The following is an 11,241-nucleotide window of genomic DNA, read 5'->3' as shown; positions in this document are numbered from 1 at the left end:
TTTTTTCTGCAAACTAAAATACAACTGTTATGCCCCTATGCTCACATTTAAGTCATCGGTCACCCTGTCACCGTGCCTATCAAACTCATTTATAATTTGCCGGAAATAAACCCGGAGAGATGAATGAACGTTGCTGTGGTTGTAAGTTCACAGCAAATCACTTATTATATTATCACTTACTTATTATAACCGCAGCACTCACTTGTGGGTATTCAGAATTAACTGGCATAGTTTCTTTAGCTTGTGTTGCCAGCACAGTGGTTGCCTAACTTTGTACGGGGTGTTGGGTTAGAGTTACGTGAAGGAAGTGACAATTTCATAGACTGGATTTTATGGTTGTAGGCTAGAAATTCTGGGATTTAATGGATACGACTAGGATAAAGAATCCAGACATCATTATGGATAGGATATATGATATGGATTAGCGTCAGGGATTGAGTTAAAAGGGTTCAGGATTTGGCATAATGGGATATTGGGTTGATTAGTTTAAGGAATCAATGGACATGTCTGAATACGGGCGTTTCATAATAGTGCACCACCAATGCGCGTTTGGAAAGGGTCGACAGTTTTCACGCACTTTGATTGGTCAACGCCGCGTGGCCAACTCTTAGAGGCGCACTATTGTGAATCGCCCGTATTGCTCCATTTCGGACAATAACCCGTTCTTTACGAAATAATATTTTGAAATATCATTAAAATATGACGTACACAACCATCCCCGTAAAATGCATGATCGTTGAGGTAAGGAATTTCGAGATTTTCATTTTCGAAATCCCAACAGTTGGAGTGGTAGTCGGAATTTCATGTAACCTTTCAGTTACGTTCACACAACGACTGTTAGCTCGTCACTATGAAGTCTTTGTTGCACCGTCGATGGGCTGAAACTGTCTAATTTTGTTTTATTATATGATCACAGTTTTGCAAGCGGGGAAATGGAAACTTGCCTACCGTTGGGGGCGTCCGTCGCCTGACCTTGTTGGAACTCATTAATAAATGTTCATTCCTCACCCCAACCTTACTTATCAATAAAATATTCGATCTTTTAACCATTCAATAATTATTTATTCTTTAACCTAACCACAATCGTCTCTATCGATAAATCCCCAAATCTTCACCCCAATCCTAAACCCGACCCAACTCTATAAACTGCTGGATTCCTTCAATCCTGTCAAATAAATACCCATATAATCGTATGGATGAAATTCTCGCTTCCTTAACTTAATAACAACCCTGTCCAACTTTCTTTCCTTTTCTTCAACCTAACTCACGTAATAATTACGTGTATTTGGTTCCAAATTCCTTACCTAACCCTACACACCGTGTAGGAAACAAGCGCATACCTCCTGAAGTTTTGAGTCAGGGGAGGTGAAACGTAAGGAATGTGATGGTTAGCCCCCCCCCTTCAAGTCCCTCGTACTCTTTGTAGTAAAAAAAATGAGCAGTTCCAAAGAAGTCAGACTTCCACCTTCAAATTGCTGTTTTGTGTGGCCAGGGACCTTGTCAATGTTGACCGGTTCGATCAACAAATTTTCTATCATTCAATTCGATCATGGAAAGAAATGCATAATTTATTTCAAGCAGTCACTTCTTGGAGCTGAAACTCCAAGAATCTATCCCCAGTTCTCTTTGCAGTAGAAATTTCTGGGGCATTTGCGATGGGGCTTGGTTTCTCAAAAGTTATTCCCTCTCCATCAAGATTTGTCAGTTTGCTTTGCCTCTGTCCGTAAGAGGCCCGTGACTAGACAGACAAGACACCCTAAATTGATAAAGGCAGGCGACTTTAATATGATTTTGTCCTGCGCAGCTTTCACAGAAAGGAAACGGAGCAACAGAAATCGTGGACTTGTTTTCGGCAATGGTACATTACTAATTAACGACCAGAACCCACCCAAACACCCACCCACCCAGCCACCCACCCACCCAGCCACCCACCCACCCAGCCAGCCACCCAGCCACCCACACACCCACCAACCAACCCACCCAACAACCCAACAACCCAACAACCCAACAACCCAACAACCCAACAACCCAACAAACCCACCCACCCACCCACCCAGCCACCCAGCCACCCAGCCACCCAGCCACCCAGCCAGCCACCCAGCCACCCAGCCAGATTAACCATCTCCTTTGAACGTCCATTCTTGTACGGAAGGAGGCACCAGTACAGGTCGAAATCTTGAACAACACTCGGGAGAAGACGACTCAAGAGACAGTTCAGAAGATTTAATGCTGGCTGGATGGCGCGACACATGATGAACAAGTGAACGATTGTTCCTCTTTGTCCACACCAAGGGCACAGTGGAGATATGTCTGGGTTAATGTGCTGCAGGACCGGTAGACTGGGCAGAAAGTTATGCAATAGGCGAAATTGGACATCGCCCTCTTTCTTTGAGGAAGGTAGACGATATATTGCTTGCCATTCGATTTTCCGGTTCTCTGGGATTGCATTCTGTTCATGCCAATAAGTCTGAAGAGGAATCTTCAGTTGGTTGAGTTCTGCGTTGAGGGTTTTATAAATAGTCTTTGAAGATGCGCCTGTGGCATCGATGTCTGGAGGGAAGTGAACAACCAGGGGAAGTTCTCTCAGGTCTGGGATGCTCTGAAGATTACGTGTGGAGAGACGGTATCCAAAACGGTTGAAAAACTGCGGGAAGACACGCAAGAGGAGATTCGTCATTTCAGAGAGTTCAGCGCGAAGAAGCCTGTTTGAGGACCTTCGCACTGGGTTTGCAGCTTGGATATCCTCCGTTGTTTTCCATTTTCCGGAAGAGACGTCCAGTAGGTCTCCAACTGTACGAACACCACACATCCGGAGACGAGGGCAAAGGAGATGGTCATCTATACCGGCAAACTTAATTACATGAGTAGAAATTAACGGTAAATTCAAAATGAAATGAAGAGAATCGAGCGGTATGACAATTTGGGCTCTCGATAACTTCCAAGCTTGTAACACATTACAGTAGAATGTTGGGAGGTGAACAAAAAATTTAGCGTCAAGATTTATTAAGAAGATTTGAGCATCAAAATCGAACTTGCAATATTGACGCAAAAAGTAGCTCATGAAAGCGAAAACAGGATGAGGTGATTTTTTTAGAAATCTTTGTACAAAGGAGAAGCGATACGTAAAAACTTGTGACTGGAGGCAGGTAAGGCCCAGCCCGCCTGTTTCAGGTGAACGATACAAAATATTTTCCTTTATCCAATGTCGCCCATCAGACCAAATAAAATCTACCAGTTTCCTTTGGAGTTCACTGAGAATTTCTGGAGGGGGGGATAAAACTGCAAGGACGTGAAGAAGTTTGGAAGCCGCTAACTTATTGGCTACCAGGGCTCTGCCTCTGAAGGACAGCAGTTTACACAATCCTTTCCAACGAGCAAGAACGTTTTGCAATTTTTCTCGACAGGTTTGCCAGTTTTGTTGAAAAAAATGGAAGGAGTTTCCCATGTGAACTCCAAGGAATTTTAAACCAGTATTATTCCACTTAAAATTTAAGGGGGTTGTCCGTTCTATTTATCCACGAACCGACCCAGAGGCCTTGAGATTTAGTAAAATTCAAACAAGCAGCAGAACAACGGCTATAACAATGATAAATATCTTGAATAATATTAAAAGCTTTATCACTGGTAACAAATATAGAAACATCATCGGCATAGGCCGAGGTAACAACAGTGTAATCAGAATTAGGAATCATAAAGCCAAAAGGTTTTAAATTACATCGAAGAGCATGGAGGAGAGGTTCTATAGCTATTGCATATAGCAAACCTGAAAGTGGACATCCTTGTCTAATTCCCTTTTTAAAAGGGAAAGGTGCGGTTAAGGAGCCACAAACCTTGATAAAACTCTGAGCATCATTATATAGCAGTTTGACATAGGAGATAAATCTTTCTCCAAAACCCATGGTCTTCATAACAGCACATAAATAGTAATGATCCACATTATCAAATGCCTTTTTTTGATCAAGATTTAAAACAGCAAGAGGAATACAGTGAGAATTAGCATACATAAGAATATCCTTGATTAAGATGATATTATCATAAATTGAACGACCCGGAACAGTATAACTTTGATCAGGGTGAACAACGCTATCGATAACATTTTTGAGTCGGTTTGAAATAATTTTTGCAAAAATTTTGTAGTCTGTATTGAGTAAAGAGACAGGACGCCAGTTTGAAATCTCAAGCAAGTCGCCAGTTTTGGGAAGAAGGGTTATAACTCCCCTTCGACAAGAAACCAGGAAGGTGGCCGCTGGCAACAGATTCATTGAGTACTGCCATGAGATCGTCCTTAATGATATTCCAAAAAGTTTGATAAAATTCAGAAGTAAGGCCATCCAAGCCAGGGGACTTATTTAAATTTAACTGGTTAACCGCCATATCCATTTCATCTGTTGTTATCGGTTTGTCACAATCTTCAGAGTCACTTTCACTGAGCGTAGGTAAATTTTTAAACAAGTGATCCATAGTACTGGGTTCAGTTTCGGCCTCACTGTACAATTCTTTGTAGAAATTCCGAATGTGACATTTTATTTCATTTGGATCATCAGTAGTCCTTCCAGATGAGAGACGAATTTTAGAAATAGTTTTAGCGGTAGAGTTGGATTTTTCTAGATTAAAAAAGAATGTAGAACAAGTGTCAATTTCTGTTGTGAGCTTAAAGCGAGATCTAATGATAGCCCCTTTAGCGTCATGCTTGAAGTGTTCTTTCAGGGCATCCCGCTGTTCCTGAAGAGTTTTTTGAGTCTCTGGGGTAAGATCAGGACAACACTGTAAATCATCAATGGATTTGTGAAGAGAATGAATCTTGTCCCGTTTTTCACGGGCAATTTTAGCTCCATACATTTGAGTGATAGATTTAATATGATTCTTTCCCATGTCCCACCATACACTGATGGAGGAAAATTGGCATCTTGTAGCTTGCCACTTTTTCCAAAATTGTTTAAAAATTCCTTTGTAGGTCTCATCTTGAAGCAAAGAATTATTGAAGTGCCAGTAGGCGCTACCCTTCTTACTTACATCGGGAAGTGTTAAGAACAACAGCACTATGATCCGACAAGGAACAAGGTTGAATGTTACAGGAGTCAACAGAGGGCAAAAGGTGAACAGGGAAGTAAATTCTATCAAGTCTAGCTTTGGAGGTGCTTCTCAAATTGCCAGTGCTGTATCTGAACCAAGTAAATTTAGATGAATTGGGATTATTTCTACGCCAAACATCACACATAGAAAAAGTATTGATGATATTTTCTACAGCGGAAGCAATTTTGTGTCTCCTTTCAATGCTTTGCGAGAAGCGATCCAGAAGCGGGTCATGTGTACAATTAAAATCCCCGCCAAAAATGATAACTGGATTGTCGTGTGAAGAACAATGCTCTTCCAAGGAGATAAGACAGTTCATTGCAGCAACGTCATCCTGAGGAATCAGGATATTGTAAATATGATAGGTGGTTGAATAAATTCTAAGCTCGAGAAAGAGAACATATCCAGCACAGATCGTACAAGATTTTATTATGTTAAAATTATTATTTTTCTTGACGAGAGTAGCTACACCAGATCCCCGGGTGGTTCCAGGAGCGCAACAGACATCATACGGCCATGTTTTCCAACACAAATCTTCGTTCCTAAGATCATACGTTTCCTGTAGCAGAACAACATCGGGATTTTCAAGGGTTATGTCTAGATACGCACGAACAGAGTTGTTTTTGATGGGCGTGGAACATCCCCCTGTATTGAGGGTTACTAGGGTGAAAGTCATATACAAAAAAAGGGAAAGTAGAAACATCATGGAAAAAGATGGATGGGATCGCTGGGATCGAGGTTTCTGACAAGCTTTCGAATCCTCTGTTGCATATTTTTCGTGAACAGAGGGCTGTTGCGGAGTGGCTTCAGCTGTTTTACTAGACCGGGGATGTCATGAGTAAATTTCCTGGCAACGTCAAGCGGCTTTCGGCGTGACTTGACGCACTTAAGGAAGGTGACGACTTCCTCGGTTTTGAAGTGGTCCTTTTGTCAGGTTTAGGTCCCCTGGCCCATCTCCCTCTTGATCGAAGACGCTTACGACAGAGGAGACGGATTCATGGTCGCTCTCTGAATCCAGTTGAGATGGGTGTATCGGTGGTGATTCTGTGGACATCTGAGATTCGTCCCAGGATTTGGGAGATATTTTCCTCCGTTGAAGTTTGGGAGACACTTTCATCTCTTTCCATCTGGGGTGTATCACTTAGCTTACGCAGTTTTCGCTGTGGAGACGGAGACTTCAGCTGCACCAATGGATTGGACACAACTTCTTTAGGCTTTGATTTTTTGCGGTGTCCTTTGGCAACAACCTCTGCAAAGAGAGGAGAGGTTTCACGAGAAGGAGCTGGAGGCGAACCCCAGATGGAAGGCACTGTAGTATTGTTAGATGTTTTTAGATGTTGTGTATTTTGCTTTGAAGGAGCTGGACTTAAAGTGGTGTTATGTTTGTCTGCAGTGGAAGCACTTTGTTTTTCTGTCTCCTGTTGTTTTAGAGGTGTACCTGTTAAAAATCGAGCATCAGGTTCAGTGGCTGAATGTTGCTGCGCATCAGTATCAGCTGGCTTATCTGAAGTAGACGGCTTGTTCTGGTCAGTCAAACTGTCTCGTCGACTCTGTTTTGATGGATGTTTTGGGTCAGATTTTTTACCGTGTATAAACTTGGGAGGGGGATTCAATGGGTTAAAATCAGCCATGTTAGTGTTAGATGTAGACGGTTCAGCTTGTGTTGTTTTTTACAATGTTTACTTATGTGGCCATTTTCTCCACAGCTGAAACATTTAACAGATTCATTGGAGATGAAAACTCTGTAGTTCACCCCTGCGTGAACAATGTTCATGTGATCGGGAATAGTGACATTGGTTTCTATGACAGCATGCACTTGACGTCTAAAAGATATAACATGAGATAACTCTTTGTCTTTAATTCCTAAGGGGATCGGTTTGATGGCTGAAACTGGTTTGCAGAAGCTTGACAGATTTCTTGCAATGACTGCATTTGGTAATTCTGGATATACATTGGACAGTACAAGTCTCTCAGTAGGTTTTACTAAGGGGGTGATGGGAATAAACGAATCGTTGTACTCCAAACCATACACAACAGCTTCCTCAACCGCTTCCCTTGACTTGAGGTAGACTGCTACACGCCCATTTGATATACGGGAGGCAGAAACTATTTCAGCAGGGTTCATACCCGAGACAGATAGTGCATTAACATAACACTGGACAGAGACATTGTCTTCAGCTTTGAAAACGATTCCATTCTCGCGAGTTATGTTAGTGAAAGGTTCAGATACAACATTGGTCTTTGAGAAGCCAGTCGCCTGATCACCTGAGTGATCCCGAACAACAGGACGGTCGGCAGCACGACTAGCCATGGCGGCCAGCCCCGCTAGCTAACGTGTATCGAATGTTCGGGACTATGCCCAAAAAAAAGAGGTAAAAATATTACAAGATGATATACCGTAACAGTCCTTCAATAAGACCTATCAAGTCTACAACAATATACGTACACAACTACAACCAATTAGGACCAAAAAGGTCATTAGTACAGTGATAAAACTTACGTTAAACGAGAGCCCAAAAATCACACCGCCTTCAAGAAAACAAACAAACACCCCAACAAACAAACAAACAAACAAACACCCCAACAAACAAACAAACAAACAAACAAACAAACACCCCTTCGTACCTTGTATGCAAAATGGGGACCGACTGTTGGACACATTTTAAACCCATAAAGTGGGGACCAATTTGCAACCTGTCTGCAATCCCAGGACCGTTAAGAATCTCAACACAGATAAAGAGTTAATTGTGTTTAAATCAATACCTTGACCACAGAAAGAGAATATGCGTTTTTATGGCAGTCTTGCAGGCGCCACTCAAGCGCAAAGTTCTAGATCCTACTCCTAAGAGTAGAAAAAAGCCAATAACACATTTAAAATCCTGAGACACTCATTGCTTATTACAATGTACGTGGAAGAAAAAATAAACCTGCCCTCACTGCATAAAGTTTTATGTTTACCATTTCAGAATAAACATGTACGCAAACAAACACGTACGTGTACCAGCTGCAATCCCGGGACCAAACAAACACGTACGTGTACCAGCTGCAATCCCGGGACCAAACAAACACGTACGTGTACCAGCCGCAATCCCGGGACCAAACAAACACGTACGTGTACCAGCCGCAATCCCGGGACCAAACAAACACGTACGTGTACCAGCTGCAATCCCGGGACCAAACAAACACGTACGTGTACCAGCTGCAATCCCGGGACCAAACAAACACGTACGTGTACCAGCTGCAATCCCGGGACCAAACAAACACGTACGTGTACCAGCTGCAATCCCGGGACCAAACAAACACGTACGTGTACCAGCCGCAATCCCGGGACCAAACAAACACGTACGTGTACCAGCTGCAATCCCGGGACCAAACAAACACGTACGTGTACCAGCCGCAATCCCGGGACCAAACAAACACGTACGTGTACCACCTGCAATCCCGGGACCAAACAAACACGTACGTGTACCAGCCACAATCCCGGGACCAAACAAACTCGTACGTGTACCAGCTACAATCCCGGGACCAAACAAACACGTACGTGTACCAGCTACAATCCCGGGACCAAACAAACACGTACGTGTACCAGCTACAATCCCGGGACCAAACATGAGTTAATTCCAAGTGTTATTCCTCTCCATGGCTATAATGTTGAATTGAGAGTGAGCGATGTACAGTCGTCTGTCACACGACCGTTTCAGGGAATGTTCAAATAGCATTGTTGCTGATCTGAGAGGATCATCCAATTTTCTGAGATCACATCATTAAAACAGAGGCATTTATTCCACATTATGACTTCACAATAACTGCTTGCAACCAGATATTTTTTTCTGTATGTCTTTCGAACACTGACACAATTTGTAGGCAACAAACAACTGGATGGCAACTATAATGTCAAGTTTTCTTTGCTGTAGCACAATGCCTGACTTTTATTTTGAAATAACAATACACAAAGTACATTTTTCCGGACTAAATACTGGAAAAGCACGGGCGCCAGTATACTATTGTTTATGATTTATGGTAATTTGTTATGGTAATTAACCATAAAACAACAGTATCATCTCATTTAATTGTATGTATACATTAGAACAGCAAGTTACAGTTTTCATTGATTTCAGGTTCATTCTACATATGCATTTAGGTATAAGTTCTATTGATAAAGGATTATCAAACTCATGTTAATTTTAACAGTTAAAATATAATTACGTATTTCAGATATGCAAACTTCATGTTTAGATGCCTTGGTCGCGTCGGAACCTTATTTACATTCCTAATGTGCACTGGCATGCCACATAATGTGCACTGTTTGGCTTCCATGGACAATCATGGATGGAATATGAACAAGTAAGATTTTTCATTTTTTTACGTTCAATTTATCGGTTTTAGGGAATGGTTCGCATTTACGTGTAAAAGTACTTACAAAAAGCACGAACATTTGTCAGACTAATGTCAAATAGCCTACTTGCGTAACACAAATTACTCGGCAAAAGTAGCATCGCTCCATTTGTGTCAATATGCAAATTGAGGACAAAGCTTATACCGTTAAATATTACTGTTAATTATACAGTATTGTCCTACATTCACAAAAGCGCAGTAAATAGTGTAACAAACACGTTTATTTACTGTAAACTTTGTTAATAGTCGATTAATGTTAGAAAAATACAGTACAATACTACTCATTTAACCATATCATTTTACAGTGTAGACTGTGGCATCCCCCAACTACAACTTGGCTGTGGGCATAAAGAAACAACTACACAAAATACTTACACAGGATTCAAAAGTTAATACTGAATTTTGATCAGTACTTTCGGGAAGTTTCATGCCATGGCTAATGCTGGTGCGTTGACATGCCTCACGTACATGTAAGTTCGTCTTTGAGTCCCTGCTGGCCTTTACACGACATTATAATGTTAAAAAGTATCAATCAAAATAAACCCCCACATTTGAAGGAGTCAATCTACATACGCATTAAGATTCTTCGTAAAAGCTCAGTTTGATTTAACGTGACATCAACAGTAACACAGCCCAAATAGCAACATTAAGGACAACCATGAAAAAAAGGTTTCGATATAAATGGTAAAAACCAAACTCTGGCATGATATTTGTCAAGTACTCTACTCTCAGTTGCAAAAAACTTGAAGCATCAAGACATTGGCTATCGGCAAATTATAAACTTATATGTACCCAGCAACCATCAGAGACAAAAGTGCAACACCGTTTTTGTGGCACCAATTAAAAATTTTATTGTGCATGAGGGATTGTGGCATTTTCCACACTTTGTCTAAAATTAAATCGTCCACAGAAGAAAAGAATTTGCGGTTTTACAGAATTGATGTTTCCAAAATGATGGTTGTAAATTTTCCCTATAATATCTTTCTACCTGATGGCAGGATCCAACAATTTTGTACAACATATTTACAATCAACAATGCAATGGTTGCATTGAAATTTTGTCCACATGAAGGAAATTTGGGGATTTTATCCTTTATGAAGAGCACTAGAGCCACTGAAACACTTCCAAACATATTTTAAAATCGTGGTTTAAATTACAACATTTACGCAGGCTTTGTTTAGCTAGAAATTACAGATTGCTGTTTTTTTTACAAGTTTCCTGGATACTGTAGTATTGCCCAAGAAACCTTTCCTTGTCCCATATAAACGGGTAAAGTACATCATAGGAACCTTCAAAAGGCGTGCACTTAGTTGTTTTGAATTACAAATAAAAAAACTTTCAAGCAATTAATTCATTTTATGACTTCAGCAATTAAAGCTATTTTCAGACAGTTCTCCAGAGTTTAAGTGCGGACGTTTTTAACGGGTACAGAAATCTGTTTTCGCTAAAGCTAAATTAATGGTGGAGTGGAAAAATTCAACTCGATTTATTTTAATTAGTGTCTTATCTGAAAGAAATTAACTGTTGCGATGGGGTGCAGTGGAAATCACATCGTAAAAATGAAAGAAAAGTAAATAGTTTGCAGCTACCTAGAACTTATTTGTGAGTGCGACGGGGACTTGACGATGGAAAAAAAAGTCGGCCGCAGATAATTCATCTGCCACTCTCAGGCATGCAATCTTAGTCATCTGCCCTATAAGCAGCAGATCGAGTGAGTTTCAATACAGCGCAATTATCTATTTAATTGCTTTTGACTTAGAACTGAGAAAATAC

This window comes from Acanthaster planci, linkage group LG11, assembly GCF_054643075.1.
Source record: "Acanthaster planci isolate LZ-2023a linkage group LG11, COTS_SCS, whole genome shotgun sequence".
NCBI lineage: Eukaryota > Metazoa > Echinodermata > Asteroidea > Valvatida > Acanthasteridae > Acanthaster > Acanthaster planci.
This window is presented reverse-complemented; position numbering follows the sequence as displayed.